Source organism: Haliaeetus albicilla, chromosome 11 (genome assembly GCF_947461875.1).
Source record: "Haliaeetus albicilla chromosome 11, bHalAlb1.1, whole genome shotgun sequence".
NCBI classification, from domain to species: Eukaryota; Metazoa; Chordata; class Aves; order Accipitriformes; family Accipitridae; genus Haliaeetus; species Haliaeetus albicilla.
The window spans coordinates 14,021,201-14,037,998 of NC_091493.1; the positions used below are offsets into that span (position 1 = coordinate 14,021,201).

Sequence of the window (16,798 nt, forward strand, 5' to 3'; positions counted from 1 at the left end):
GCAAACAAGCGACTCAAACATCAGTGGCCTAGACAGCAATTGCTGTACCCCACCTGCCTACCCTTATAGCACAGGAGCACTTCCAAAGTTATCCCTAAAACCACCTCAACCAGTTCTTCCCATCTTCTTTTAGACAGGAAGGTGCCCATATTTTCTTACATCTATTTCTGTCAACAAAGCTAGTTTGGGGAGGGACAATTTCCCTTCCTCAAACCTCCAGCCTTTTTTCCTGCTCTGTCTTTGCCTTATTCTTCCTACCCTAAGACCTTCCCAGCTATTCGATTCATAATTTTCCTCCTGTTCCTTCTTTCCCTTCTTCTGTTGTCCAACATTTGTGTTGCTGTGTCCACACAGCTGCGCGAGGGTACTGCAAGAGTCAGACGATATGGCACCTGTGGCAATCAGACATTACGTATTTTATTGAAACAAAACAGCAGTCTTTCTTTAATGAAGTAAGTGATGCTACTCTTCCACACCAGGAGAATATCATTACCTAATTAGTCACACTTAAAGATGGACTCCAAAAAGTTTGGTAGGGGAGAGAAGGGAGGAGCGAGGAAGTGCTGTCAATGTGCAGAACCCAAGCCCTTGCTCAATTTCAGATCTACCGAGGCTCCTCCTCAGTATGCCAATTCAGGGCCTGAACTTGGGAAAAAAAATCTACTGTTTTGTACTTTACCAGAAAGCTCTATGAGAAACTATACTGCCTTTTTGTAACTTCTGATGGAATGAATAATCTGACTCGACAACAAGCCCATCTTGATATGGTTATAAACCTTCCACTGACCATGCCCTCAGCGGCCTCATGGAATACACAGCCACATCGCTGGGGCGATTTTTTGCCATGGCAAAGCTGGAACAAGCAGTTCCTACCTCTGGCCACTTGTTACCAGCTCCCCTCGCACTGCCCTCTCCCCACCCCTCCTGGTAGCATTAGGACAGCTTTATGGCACTGTGTGGCAAATGGAGTTGGTTAAGCTAAAAATAGTCTGTCCATCCTCTCCCTCCTTCCCCATTTTCATCGGGTTATTTTTAAAATGGGTCAGTTCTCTGCCCTTGTTCAACAGGCAGCTCAGCTCGGCTGGAAGTGGAAAGGAGGAGGAAGAGGAAGAGGACAAGAAGATGCATCTCTGCCAGCCCAGTGGTGTAAGAGGGACTGCAGGGTCTCCTTCAGCCCACCTTGCCGCTAAGACATAACATATCCATGACATTACAGACTAACACAGAGGTCCTCGCAGTCCCAGTTTGAGTTGGTGTTTGCAAAGTCTCAAAAGGAGCAGATGCTATTCCTACAATTAGAAAGAAAAGGTTTGCATAATCTTAACCCTCATATCCCAGGAGCCAGAACTAATACCATGCTTTTCTGATTTGACTTGGGGATTCTACACCACCGCAGCAGGACTTAGGAAATGGCTCTTCACTGTAACCTTGTTTGAGTGCTCATCTTTTGTTTGCATTACTCTAGCCTGCAAGATGACAGCTATCAAGTCAGATTACTGAATGCCACTCACAGTGACACATGCCAAAAGTAAACCATTAAGACCGACTAAATAGCAGAGTCAGACTTAATGTGTAGGGTGCCAGGTATTACATGAAGAAAGAAGTAATTCTAGACAAATTCAGCAGTTAAAAAAGTGCCAAATATCTTTTAACTGAAGTATCTTTTAACTTTGTTTAAAAAAAATAGATGAATTCTTAAAATTCTTTGGACTGATGAGATAAAAACTCTTTTGAATTCCTAAAACACCCCCAACACCTAAAGTGTAATGAATTTAGGCTGCCAAAGAAGGGGGGGGGGTGGGGGGGGGGGGTGGTTTAATAATTAAAAAAAACCAAAACCAACAACCAAACAAAAAAAAACCCCAAACTTCCTAACCCCCCTGTTCTTTCTGTGTGTTTATGAAGCCTCCGGAAATACCATGGCAAACATTCCAGCTCTACAGCAGTGAGGCCACGTGACCCGAAGGCACAGCAAGGAACTTCTTTCCCAAGTTTCTTCACGGAACAGAAAAGTTATTTTTATTTAATTTTTTTAAACCAGGATCCAAGTCTAGAGACATCTCCAGGAAATTTTCAGGAACACAGTTTTAAAACAGGGTGGTTTCTTGGTGTGGGGGTTTTGTTGTTTTTTTTATTTTTTTTTATTTTCTGGTTTGTTTGGGTTTTTTTAATTATTATTTGTTGCATTTCTATGCCTGCACACATTATTTTTATAACAAAAGACCAAAGTCTTAAGCCTATATTTGGGGGCATAAAATACAGTATCCTCTTTAGAGTACCACTAAAAACTATTTGCAACGTCCTCTAAATCTCCTATTAGAGTTACAATCAGTACTATTTTATTTCTTAATATAGCCAAGATCTTTTACCGGCAAAAATTATGGCAGTTAAAACCTCTCCTCCTTCCAGCATTCCAGTATGATTTCAGTTAGAACTATTAATGAAAGGATTTATACACATGAACTTTGCTAAACATTATGGAAAAAGTACTCAAAATGTGAACTTGAATAATAACCTTCCATTTTTACAAAAAAATCATGTGTAAGTACTTGGAAGTAATTGTTTAAAATGTAGGAGTGTGGATGAATCATAATGTAATAGTTGAGCATCAGTTGAAATTTGTGTTTTGTCTTAAAAGAAAATAAGAAAGCACCACCATACAAAAACGAAAACAGTCCTGCAGTACAAAAGCACAGCAAATGGCAGGCACACACCACTAACTTGCTTTTGTAGCCATGTCAGAAATGCTTCTAATTATCAGAGGTAAAAGGGGGATGGCATTTCTGCTGGAAGCAAGTTTTACACTTTAGTCTTTCCTCTCCCCTCTCTTTCAGCCTATAAATATTAGTCTTACACATTTTTCTCCCATACAGCTCGTGAAAAGGTTGCGTTTTTCAAGGCTGAGAGCAGACAGAAATGTTCATCAAGAAATGCCTTCAGGTCAACTGTCTGTAGCTCATCAAAGTGCAGCACTGAAAATATGGATGAGGAGGAGGTATATGAGCATGGTAGAACAGATTAAAAAAAGAACAACAACAACAATCTATGTTCTGATGATCATTAACTTTTTTCCTTTTGGAAATGGGTTCAGTTATCATCCGTGCACCCTCACTGGTGATGGGCACAAGGGTACCGACTCCTCCACCCCTAATTTCAGCTGCCTTGAAAATAACTACAAATACATGAGAGTGTCTTTAATGCTACTTCCCAACATGAGGAAATGCTACAGGGATATGACAAGGAGTGAAAGTGGAAATGACCCACATAACAGTGTAGGGAAAGGCAAGTGGTCCACAAGAAAATTAATACGTAGATCAAATTCTTGAGAAGCTCTGAACTACACTGGAAATAATACAAAGATGAGATTACCTATTACTTTATAAAATACTTAAAATATTTAAAAAAAAAAAACAAACAACAAATAAAGCAAAAGCAACAACAGAACAAGTTTGCAAAGATTATTTTTCTTAAGCAGGCAACAGAAACCCTGGAGTGTCCACCCTGTGTTTTTTTTAATTCTGTACAACAGCTGGACATGAGCTATTGAACACATTATTGAAACTACTGTTCATTTCTACTCAAGCATTTCTACTTTGTTTATTATAAATGCACATTTATTGGCAGCAAGTAGAACATATTATTGCTCTGTTTTATAGCTCGAATGGCTCATGCAACGAGTAATTTGTTTGTATTCTGTATCAGGATCGATATTGTACCAGGGATAGCCTGAGGAATGTTTATGCTGAGGGCTTTGCTTGCAGTGTTTTGTTGTTGCAATCAATTGACCAAACAGGACTGCTTCTTAAAACAACAAATAAACTTTGATAGTGACCAGATCGGCCCTTAAAGCATAAAACACGATGCAGCGCCTGGAAAAAGACTGAAGGCCCACAAGTGTTTTTACTGCCTGATGGTCCATAAAGCTTTCCTACCTGTGTATTTCCCACCGGCCTTTCTTCCTCTTGGTAGCTGGGGACTGTTTCCTCGGGGCCCTCACATAAGATTCATTTTTCTGCAATAAAGATAAAGACACATCATGCTTCTGTTCTCCTGCATAACATGGCAGCATTTGAAGAAGCTCACTGAGCAGATCTGAAATGAATGAAGAGCATTTAGGAGTCCCAGGACCAAGCCTGGAGGACCAGATCTGAGGCTGGATTGGGGTTCCAGTCCAGCTCTGCCACCTCCAAGCTTTTGAGACTCACTCCAGCACTTTAAGTCTTACCAGTTTTCTTGCCTGTAACAATGAGATGAGGAAAAGCGAATAAGCATTCTGCTGAGGTATATATCAAAATTTCCTGAGCCAAATGGTAATTTTTTTTTTTTCAGTTAAAGGTCATGCTGAAGTCTCTTTTATTCTCTTTATAAAGGGTATTCACTGATTGTTGTGAGCTAAGTGCCATTAAAAAAATAAACCAACCCCAAACTCTGCTTAAGCGCATACACCAAAATACCTCAAAACCACCATCCTGTCTGTAGCAAAACAAAGCAAGTTTATGGATTACGTTGGCACAGCACTGTGACTTCTAGGAAATGCTTTTTAATTATAAAGAAAGACTGCAAGGGGAGACAGGGGAATGTTTATGGGCAGAGTGTATTTTGTTACATGCTGTTTTAGCAGGCAGACAAGGTGTCCTTACAGGCTTATACTACTAGGCTCCAAAACTCAGCAAATATTGAAGAAAGGAGCACTATGACTACATTTTGACTCTCTTCTGACTAACTTCCAAATAACTGTCATGCAAAAGAATTTTCCGTCAAACACGAAAAAGCAACTATTACAGAAAAAAAATAAGGCACACAATTTGCAGCCAGTCCAGGTTGCTCCCCAAGGACCAGCTGTGGGAGCAGACGCTTCCATAACAACTCGTATGATGCAAAAGTCACAGGTGACTTAAAAAACACAGAAGAAAAACCTCAAGTCATTACAAGTAACTTGTTAGTCACATTTAATATTTGTTTTGCAGTCATATTTATTCTGTTCACTGATAATTCACAAAGAATAAAAGCATGCCTGAAAACCATATGTTGGAAACAGTCATCCCACCCCGACACATACAGTGCCACCAAGGGGCCGTCTGCTTCAGACAGGAACTCTGCTGGTTTCCTTGTCTCACAACAAACGGCAATTTTAGAGAAGTTACATATTGACAGGCACCCTGGGTGAATGATTGGCTTTTAAGGCCTCATTGAACTGTGAATGTTTTCCCCCAGAACATATTTATTCTCGTCCAGAAGTTTTCCCCAGTGCTTTTGTTCTGCTTATACAAGCCAGGAAAAACATGTTAATTGATTCAGATTTAGTATGTGTTAACATGACTTTCTCAGCTAATGCAGACTGGGTCTTTAATGAAGTTGGAATTAGTTATTTATCCAATTTCTAAGTTTGTTCCTTCAAAGGATAAACTTTTGTTCTGCCTGCCCCAGGAGCTGGATACCAGTCCAGGTGCCACGGGATGGGACTTCGGCAAATTGGGCTGTAGCATTTACTTGGCAGCTTAAACTTTACCTCTCACTTCTCTCTCCTGGATGCTTGCTTCCAACCCTGCTTTTGCGCAGCTGCATGGTCTCGTAAACAGCTGTGCCAACGCAACTCAGGGAACGGGCACAGGGCAGGAGTGCTCAGCCGTGATGGCAGAGGGTAGGAACAGAGGCTGCTTAAACCAGCTTAAACTGCACTGCTGCAACACATGAGCCAAAGCTTCGCTCCCCTCCTCTGTGCTTTAGTTCTGCCCATCTGTAAAACTGGCACCACAATTCCTACTTTGTTTAAGAAAGCACCTCTTCAGAGGGCTATCCCATTAACATGTCTGTGAATTCACATTACAGACCACCCACCCCTTTGGCAAATCAGGTCCAAGCTTATTCTAAGGACACTGGCACTGTCCCCATCAGCATCTGCTCCCGGGTTTCACCATGCAACCAGCTTCAGGGGCTGTACCGTCTCCCCCACCGCCGTCCCAGCCTGTTCCCGTGCCCCCACGCCAGCCCCGGCCCCTGCCAGCACACTTCACAGGGTTTTGCTCTGAACTGGAATCAGTTTCTAAAAATAAAATTAGCTCTTTATTAAAGCCTGATCCATTCTCTCATTCTATTTCTAGGAAGATGCCTCACTGGCACAGTATGGGGGTGGTGGGCTACACCTGAAAATGAGAATAGATGGGTGGGGAAGAGGAGGCAACTGGAAACACCTTACACCTGGCATCAGCCACCCTTTCCAGGTGCGAACCCACGGCCTCCTCGCTGCGGCACAACTTGATGCCGCACAATCTCCACCGTTTTCACATTCGTACCCGGTTCATGTCCCGTGATGCAGCCGCACGAGCAGACACTGGAAAGCACCAAGTCCTTCCCACAAATGCCCACCGGTGCCCGAAAAGGGAGCTGCTGGGTGGGAACTGGGGAAGAGCGAGGAAGGGAACGGGCAGCACTCCGGCTGGTGAATAGTTCCTGCTCTTCCAGATCCAGCAGAGGGAGCACAAAAACGCAGGTTTTTTGGCCAAATGCTTTTTTGGCTATGAACCGCTCGATGCTCGAAATCCCAGGCACTTTGTACAAGATTATTCCTATAATAATGCATATGTGGTGCATTACAAGTGCATAATAGACAAAACCCTTGCTCCGAGTAGATTACACCGTAAAAATCAATACGGTGAAGGAGACGACCAATGCAAGCAGGGAAGGCTGCAGAAGTTGAGGAAGGAGAGGCAGCACAGCAGGGCTGCCAACTCTGGTGATTTTTCATGTCTCCTGCAATACTAGGAATTTTTCCTGAAGTCAGCTCTCCAAAGTCTCATCATCACATAAAAATTTCAGCTTTCAGATTTTTGTTTGTTTGTTTTAAAGGATGTATCCCTAGGCCTCCAAAATTCAAAAGCAAAGCTGTAAAGGTGATTAAGGTAAACCCCAAAGACTCAAAAACTGGAAAAGAAGTACGAGAATCCCCCAAATTTGTTGTCTGTACGTCACAGGCAAAACAATCTCAACTCAGGGAATTTTACTTTATTTTACTTTATTTATTGCCAATTAACACATTTTTAATTACTGTTTCAGGAGTTGAGGGGAAAAAAGGAGACTAAACAGTTCAGCAAACACTGAGGGAGAGTCTTTTCTTCTGCCATCCCAAGGCTCAACTTCAGCCAAACACCTTTTCTCTCCCCCTTCGCTACTCTAACCTCCCTTGTTTCTGCCATGCCTCACGCAGGGTCCAGCCCAATGCCTTTGGTGAGGCAACAGGCAGCCCAGGAGGCTGTGGGTTGTGGGTGCAGTGGTTTCTGTCTGCTCCTCCTCACTCCTCATTTGTCCTTCCACTGCTCCTTGCTGCTTCACTCGATGTCCCCTGTCCCAGCCTGGACTCCTCCTCCACTGGTCCCAGTCCCTCAAGGATGTCCTCGCTCTGGCCTGGGGTGGCTGCAGTCCCTCAGGGGTGCCCTCACTCCAGTCTGGGGCAGCCACAGTCCCTCGGGGGCATTCCTGAAGTGCAGCCCAGGTGATGCCCTCCACCCCTGCAGCCCCTGCCACCAAGCCCAGCAATTTAGGCCCAGTATACCACACAGTTGCAACATTTTCCTTTTAACATGGCACTCTGGTTCTCAGTGACTTTGCCAAGATGAATCAATGGAAAAGGTCAAAGTACGTAAGGGAAACACCCAGATCAAACTGTGCATCACAGCAAGTCTTAAAATTAAAGCATGTAAGAAACACTGAAGGGGGGAACTGGAAGAAATCCCAGCAGAGAAGCAACACAGAGTTCATCTTTAGGCCTCCTATGTCTCAGCCCCATCATTGCAATGGACTTGGGTCAAGCATAAACAACTTTCCCTGGTTTCTCATCACATCCTGGTCCCACCTGGTGGCTGCCAGTTCTTAGAGATGGGTTTATTACAGATCTTCCTGGACTATCACAGATCTTCCTCAGCCTCATCCTCGGAGGAAAGCAAGAGGGACCCCAGAGTATCTCACTGTCTACACCTCAGCACTCAGCCTGTGCTGGACTTAAATAACTGTAAATAAATAAAATTCTAAGGGTAACCAAGAGCAAAACCTTCAGTTTCCACACACAAAATACCACTTGGCCTCTACATACCCAAACAAAAACAAAGAGATAGCAAATACAAAACACACACACACAGAAATTCTTGGAAAACAGAAATACTGCAAAGATAGACAGTTAAGTATGTTGTACAATCTTCTTATGGAAATACTTAAGGCAGGTGCGCTTCAGGGTATTTTTCTACTTTTACAAGTTATTTCCAAGTTCCAGCATTATTCTCCTTGAACTGCAGAATATGTTCAAACTCAAAATTCCTGTAAAACCACAGTGTGTCAGCAATCCTAACCTCTCATTTTTCCAGAGCTGTAACTGGGTCATAAGTGAAGAACAGAGAGTGCTGCACTTCCTAAATAAGCTTACTGGCCAACAGGCGTACTTCTGCCACGCGGGAAAATTTACAAACTTCTACAGAGTATTTAAATATTATATGCAGTCCTTGTTAGGTATCATAGCCTTCTATCGACTTGGGAGTTTTTAGAAACTTGGGCTTTTTTTAAATTCTAAAGCAACTTGGAATCAACACTGAGTGTACGCCTGACAAGCACTGGAGGTTGTCCTCTGCCAAAAAAAGGGGTAGACTGCTAGTTTTATATGAAAGAGAAGAATAAAATGTTGCTAAAGTAAGCAATGCAAAATAGGTGAGGGGTTTGGGGCGGCAGGGGAGAAAGAGAGAGAGACTAAGCTCAAAGCAGGTTGGTGTGCTCCTTTCTTGGGCAGACACGGGGTAAGGAAGGAGAGTAAAGTTGGGAAGAAAAGATCTGGGGGAAAGGAAGCAGAAGGAAGAGGGGCAGAGGGACTGCAGCTTCAAACTGACAACTTTCAACTTTGCCTACGCCTAGACTTGGTCCTCAGTAATCCTTATTAAAATGATAACCAAAAGCACACGAACACATCCCACCAAAATGCAGCAGCCACAAGGTTGTAAAACAGACATTCATCTGATGGAACAGAAAGGATGAACACTCCTTCCAAAAACAAGCGGCAGAAAGCCACAGAAAGCGGCCACGCTGTACTGAAACTGTCCGTGTTCCCCGCCTGGCACCACCAAACACATCCTCCTCCCTGCCCCAGCAAGCCCTGGCATCAGCCCCCTGCCTGCACCCCACCAGGGCTCTCTGTGCCCCTTAAAGTCCCAGGCAAACCCTTGGCCAGCTCTCCCATGCTACAGCATTTCTTCCCAATGCAGTTTGTTCCCAAAACAGGTTCTTGCAGGGCAGATTGCGGGGGGCGATGGTGAAGCTCGCCATGCCGAACGCCGCAGCCGCTTAGACATGCCATCAAACCTGTGGTTGCTGTGCAACATCGTGATCTCCTGGGACATTTTCCAGGCTCACCCTCTTAGACAGTATGCTACCACGGTAGAGCAAAAGAAGAACAAATCGCAGGAGTAAATATTTTCATTTTTTGCCTGTCGCCCCCCCATTTTTCACTGGGGTAGAAGCAAAAGTTTTGTTTATTCAGTCACCATTTCCTCAGTTTTCCTGATTTTTAACAAAAACTTAGCTTTAATTTTTTCTTTGCATAAACAGAAATTAATCCATCTCAAAATTGTATTTCACATTATTTAAAAAAAAAAACCAAAAACCCAAAACAAACCACAAAAACCAACCGTAACTGGAGTATACTTTTTCTTGGATATAGAAAGCCATGAAGTTGCAATTTCTTTACTTTGAGATGGAAGGGAACGTTAGGCTTGCGTCATACCCTCCATATATAAGACCTAACAGGCGCAGTAAGCAATATCATGATCTTCAGTTTACAACAACAACAAAATCCTTCGCGTCTCCCAACTTGTTCCACAAAAACCTCGTTGCTAGAAGAACCACTTTTTCAGTCTGGCTCTCTTCTCCACACTGCATGTAAACTTAAGATGGGCTCCGCGCACCTAAAGCCCCCAGGCCAACATCGCTCTTGTCCATGTCTGCTCTCCTGCCACAACCCTGGAAACCCTCAAGCTCCCAGGGCAGCGCCGCACCTTGCCTCCCTCCCAGTCCCACGCTCCAGATTTAAGGGGCTGCACATCGGGTCAGTAGGCTGGATCAGGGATCCAGCACCAGGAGGGAAGAAGGGGTGTAAGCAGACACAGGGAAACAGGACTGGGAGGACGGGCACTTCGGTGCACCTTTGTGAAGACACACGCCACAGCTTTGCCGTGAAACAGTAACCAGATGCAGGTGGCTTTGGCCCAAGCTGAAATAAGAAAGATTTGGTGCGTCTACACTGTGCGAGGGAGTCAGCCCAGTGGAGCTCTGCACCCCTCCCAGCCCAGCTGCTCCTCCTCCAGCGCTTGCTCCAGTCCAGCAGCACCGCAGCCAGCAATAGCACAGATCAGCCCAGCAGCAGATGAATCCAAAACAATTAAAGTCTGCAATTCGTTATCATTTCACAAGCGACCACTGCAGGAACGGCTCCTACCTAGTCCGCAGCAGACAGCAGCATATTAGACTGCATGTGTTTATAGCAGAAGACCGAGTTGCCAACTCACAGGCGTAGGATAACGAGCACTATTAACCTTGGCTTAAACTGAACCATTGTTCTGGAAATTGGACATCTCTTGTAAAATCCCATTATTAGAGACCATTTGCCATCTATTTCCGTAGCAACTTTTTTAGTTTGTTTTGTTCTATTTTAGAAAAATTTTCCCCTTCCCTTTCCCTTATATCCTATTGTACTTACACAGCCTTAAACAATAACCCACTCAAGCACAGCCATGGAAGTGATTTGAAGGAACAAAGGCTGCTTCTGGCATAGCCAGTGCATCTGACTTTCCCCGTGTACAGCTGCCTGCATATCCTCCACAGATTTGCAAAGCACCAGAAGCTACTGATTTCCCTTCTGCTTCTCTGGTGTGTTGGATACAAAATAAACTGTAGGCAGGAGTCATCTACTGAAATTATACTTGAAGCATCAACTAGGTACAGGTGAGTCACAAGCAAGTTCTGCAGCTAATCTTGCTAAAGGAATAGGTAGGAGAAGGCTGACCTGAAAATAAAGCAGTATCCATGAACAAGATGAATTTAAAATAAATAAATAAATAAATAAAATCTAACTCCAGGGAGGCAGTGCAGTGGAGGCAGTGTCTCAGGAGTGTCTCAGGCTCTGCTAAAGAAGATTATTGCCACATCTAGTAGTGAGCACCCACCCAAGTTGTGTGCCATCAACTTAATTCTCAAATGAGACTAGCAGAACAGCGAGACAGGATTAGACATGCTTGTTTTTAACCATTCAGTCCTCTCTCTGGTGGAATACTATCAGCACAGCATTGGCATCAAAATTACTACCCTTCAACACACACAGAGCACATTTTTAATTTTACATGTAGCAGTTATGTCATATGGGGTTATTTATTTTTAAATTTAAAGTGGTAAAACATATTTAATCTGTTTTGAGAAAAGAACAAATTGATTTAGTGAGCAGTTCAAGGCTCTCCCTGGAGACACTCAACCACACTCAGCAATCTGGATATAAGTTTAGACTTTGCTAAAGTAATTTTAATTGTAGGTCGTAAGAAATGTCAAGATAGAAAACATCAAGGAATACTAAAAATTAAGCCATCATCTCCGAGACTAACAAATGTCTTCTATTTGGCAGTAGAATATTATTTTAAATCTTTATGGTATTACTACTTAAGCACAGTAGCACAGCAAATGGCTTAGAGCTGAATGCAATACATGCACATTATTTTTGCTGGGGGGGGGGCAGGGATGGGGGACGAACCCAAAACGTGCATTAAGGGAAAAATACTGGGGTGAAAGAAACTTAAAACGCTACACTTGTGATGGTGGTGGTGTATCTTTTCCACTTTGTTTTATTACACTAAACATCTTTTGTTTATAAACAAAATGTTTTGTTTCATCTTCATCAGAAAATGTTCTGCCCTAACACAGTATGAAACAGGGTTGCATATACAGCAATACACATAATGCAGAAAGGGAGCACAAAAATGAGGGAAAGATTTTTTTTAAAGAAAACTTTAAAAACAAACAAACGAACAGAAACCCACAAAGCCTTAAACACTTTCCAAGCTTTGTGCCCAGGTTTTATGAGGAAAAAAACCCTCTTCATTTCTTCTTAGCTAAAAAGTACTTTTTAAACAGTTTTTTCATGTGGAAAGTACGCCCGACTTCTGTCCTGCATTTTTGAACTGGACCCCCCCATTTACTAAAACCCTTTTGTAGAACTTAGCTGAAATCCCCCCAATTTTCCTTTGTCCACTTGCCTCAAATAACAATGACAAAAGAGGGCTCTGACCTTAGCAGCAGAAAGCTAAAACCCCTCCAGTTTAACCTCTTAAAACAGAGGAAGTTAAAAATTAGGTGCATTCATTTTCAGAACCAAAGAACAGTATCTAAGAGCTCTTACTGAAGTATCTAAAGAAAATATATATAACCTATCTCCTTCTCCCACATTCTCCTATCTGAAATAAAGCTTAAAGGTAAGCAATGTGAAATCAGGGGCAGATTTTTTTACCGTCCCTGCCTAATAACCTTTTAAACTTGATCAATATACAAATTTCCATTCCTGCCACTATCTTCCACTCGTGGCAATGGAGACAAGAAGGGTGTTTCGCCCCTTTTAGTTAAATCAAAATGGAACTCACCAGTAAACAGGTATTTGAACAGAAAGCAGTTCAAGTGATTGCTAAAGACCAACATTAAGGAAAACAAGTTCACGTGCATGGAAGGGAAAAAAAAGTAATTTTAACATCCTATATTGCTGCCAATCAACTCATCAATTAAAAATTACAAACACTAATTTCATTGGGTTTAGCCACTGTCCCTAGAAGGTGTGCCAAAACCTATGGATGAGCGCATCTCTCTCTAAATGGGAAGCTAAGCACTTCACGCAAATTCCAATCTATCCATTGCCAAGTCCTTTTTCTTGACCGCCCTCACATCAGCTCACCGAACACACCATAGTCTAACCATCTTCTTCTGCAAGATTAAATGCCACACATGTGCGCATACACGCAAACCTACGTCTGCACATGGGGTAGCACGGGGGCTGTCGCCTGCTCTTCCTGCGTCAGCAGCGCTGTCATGCCAGGGAAGCGCAAAGCAGGAAAGCTGCAACACCACAACCCAAGTAAGATGCAGGCAAACACAATTTTAGATATCCAAGCATTTTATGCAAATTAATGAAATAAAAGCACCGAAAGGAATAATTGCACAGATGCCTCAGAGGAAGAGTCATATCTCGGGATCTGATAGCTAGAAGCAGAGCAGTCTTTCCCCCATCTTCCCTGCAAGTCATTTGGTCGCAGCAGATGAACGCTCCTTGCTGTCTATCACACAAGCTGTTATGCAAGTACTCCCAAACTGGTAGCCCTGGATCCTGGTTTTCTGGTCCCCCGGAGGGCTGCAGGGCAGGGTCCAGGGCCTCCCCTCATGCCAAGCCCTGCCAGGCTGCCCACGCTGAAACTCGAGGTCATCGGCAGCTCGGAGAGGCAGCCGAGAGCAGGCAACGTTGCACAATTTGTGTTCTGTGTGGACATTTGAGCTGGAAAGACAGTCATTTCAAAACAAGCTGAAGTTTGCCTCGGGATCTCCTCAGTTTTACTGCAGGCTGTTCTTAAACTCTTCCACTGATAGCATTTGTAAAACTCTGATTAATTTTCTGTGACACTGAAAGAGGGAGGGAGAGACCCTAAACAAAACCCCAGCCCTGCCTCACCAACTTCACTCCCTACATCCGCACAAACCTCCCCTCACCTCTCTCCTGTCCTTGAAAGCCCTTTCCCTCCAACACGCCAAAAGCTTTTAACCCATATTATTAAAGCCATAAACCCATATTAAAGCCACTAGCATCCAGCCCCAGCTCTGAACAGGTACTGCTGTGGCAAAGGCACTACTCTGTAAGAGGTGAGCCCTGGAAAATCTCGCTCGGGCACTTTGAGATGTGGCTGCCACTGACCATCTGCCACGTCCCTCTGACGGAGAGGGGGCTCCCCACCACGGAGCTGGCCGGGGGGGCTCGTATCCACACCTCCGCTTTGCATGCGCGCAGGGTGGTTCGGCCCAGGAAAGTGCATTTTCGTTAAGAAAATGGACGGAGAGTTTCGACAACTGAGGCAGAGGCACACAATTGCCTTCTGGCAGCAATTCTCCGGGGGTGGGATGGACATCTGAGGAGGGGTGAATTGGAGGGAGAACAGCTGTTTGCTCAGTGAATGAGTCACAGGACTCCGCTATTAATTCTTCCTCCCAAGAGAATATGCCCCCATGCCAGCCCACCCACCATCCCATAAAACAAACAAACATATAATGGAGGTCAGGGAGGGGGAGCTCAGTAAGAGGAAAGGAAGAAAAGGGAAAAAAAATACCCAAGCATTTAATATTTACATAAGAATGAAATGTTTCATTAATTACATACAGAATCAATTTGCAGCTATTTTCCTTAAATTTCTCAGTCAAACCCACAGATTTGAAGCACTTTGAACTGTGCTGCACCAGTAATTGTGGATGAATATTTTAGATCAGTCTTGAATCACTGTACTGCACACACCAAATGAACTAATAAGCTGCTCATGTGTGGACTACTAATGTATTTTCTTTCTTTCCTAGACAGATGGAGTACAGTCTAAAATCAGTTGAATTGGCTACAGGGAATCTTCAGAAAGGCTTAGAAAAATCTTTCATTCTACTGTTTTATCAAAAATACCCCTCAATAGCCTGCATGTGTTAAAAAGGAGCCAAGAAGATGCAGAAAAACCCAAGTAAGTTTACAAAGATACGAAGGAAGAGTCGGACATTTCGCATGACTACAGGAACCTCCAGAGAGTGACAATGAATAGTGCGTTGTGAAATGTTATTACAGGACTATTGAAAAGATGGACATCCTTGCCATCTAGATGATATTTATCACAATACATCCATTTATGGGCAGTCGTTTTAAATCACACATAGTGGCATATCAATTCTGTAATCTGACAGATGTGTTCTAGTTTACAGAAGCATCTGTTGAGTCATCAGGACATCAGAATAGTTAATTGCACTTTGGGGATGCTTTCAGAGATTAAAAGTTCCCTTATTTCAAGCAAATTTTAAGTGTCCTCATAGATTAAACGCCTTTTTCATATACAAAATTAACATATGCACCCACACTTGAGAGAAATTAATGTATGAAATGTAAAGAATAACGTCCCTGAGGGATTATCTGTTTTCTTCCGCCTCCTGTACACCCTGCCTCACACTGTGCTCAGCAATGTGGAACAGAGAACAAAGATACAACTTGAATGACGCATAATTCTGAAATATAAACTAAGACGTGGCCTACGCTGGCTGGGCGAAGAATACAGAAGAAGCTGCCTTTGGTCAAGAACTTTTAAAGAATGTTTAACAGCTGAAAACTGCTAGATGATGTCTGCTATCTCTTTTTGGCAAAATGCTTATAATTATATTTCAGAAGCCTTTATTACTGTTTATTCTAAAAGAAATGCTGTACAGGCTGTATCTTTCACCACCACAAGAGTATGAGACAAGCCAGGAGAACCACGCACAAGATTAAACATGGGCTGAATGACATTAAGCCATCCCCCCCATCTGAAGTTATACTAGTTGCTTCTTTTATGCAGCTAGGGCCTGGAAGTAGCCTATCTCCATTCATACACCTAATTCTCCAAATATTTGCATGAAAAGATCAAAAAACCTTGTGGAAGACTCCTATGAGTTTGCAACATGTGTGAGCAGATTACATCTTTCCCAATGCTTCCAGCCTGAATCTCCTTGCAACTTTCTGGCCTGTATAGCAATAGGAGGATTAAGAAAATGTATTTCTTAGGAAGAAGGATCCATCATATAAACTTTGATTTAAAACAACAATTTAGCAGTGGATTTTTTGTTTGGTTAGTGTTTTACCAAAAAAACAACACAACAAAATGAACCAACCAAAAAAGGTATAATCGGCTGTTTCTCAGACATGACTGAATCTATCTGGTCTGTAGCTCATGAACCACAGGGTTCCATGATTAATTCAATGAACTATTTGATGATGTCACTCAAGAAGTGATCATAAAGCTAAAGTGCGAGTGCATAACCAAGAGCACCATACAAGACTACAGATACCAACACGGCATCTAGCTTTTGCTTCCCATAAATCCTAAAGCAACAGCACACCTCAATCTAAGTAGACTGTTATTCTTTAGCGGGGAGGAAATCAAACTTGAAGCGAGAGTGTAAAATTTCAGACACACACTGCAATCATGACCATGCTTTAAAAAGGTCCCATACTTTTGAAGTTACAGTATATTCCCTTGCTGCTAAACCAAACTGAGACTGCTGTCTCAGTTGCATTAAATTATTAGCTAATTAGCCCTGAGTAAGGACAACAGTGTGTTCATGCTGGCAAGCTGTGAAAATAACACTTCGGCAAAGAAGATCAATAGCATTTTTGTCTGGCTTACAATAAGAAAACTGCTGGTCCAGGTTACGAGTTTAAGCCATTTTTCATTTGGCAGACAAGACAGCACTAGTGACAGATCAATACAGTAACTTTATGATAGGCTGCTGCTCCTGCAGATGGCAGGACCATAAACAGGCATCATTTTTAAAGCCTGGAGCAATCCATTACTCAGACAGAAACCACCTGACCTTTTATAGTATTTAGACATTCCTACACAAAAAGGAAAATCAGAAAACAAAACAGAGGGAAAATCAGGAGGATGAGCTGTCCTGTGAGACAGAAGGGAATATTATCTGTTTGAATGTCAGTATTTAAAGTAGCAAGCTTCTACGCTATTTGGGAGAT

The 16,798-nt window shown here is 42.9% G+C and overlaps 1 protein-coding gene across 8 annotated transcripts in view; it reads right to left on the reverse strand.

The window, feature by feature from the left end:
- The window catches only part of ZMIZ1 (zinc finger MIZ-type containing 1), a 361,777-nt gene that overhangs the window by 234,163 nt on the left and 110,816 nt on the right, over positions 1-16,798 (reverse strand). For 5 of the 8 annotated variants that reach the window (XR_011326825.1, XM_069796196.1, XM_069796197.1 and 2 more), the window contains exon 1: positions 3,933-4,018. The exons of 2 other annotated variants lie outside the window; for them this stretch is intronic. The gene's annotated coding sequence lies outside the window, so the exon portion shown is untranslated. Of the gene's footprint in view, positions 1-3,932; positions 4,019-16,798 lie in introns of those variants that run through there. One more of the 8 variants, XM_069796195.1, reaches the window with a different exon arrangement.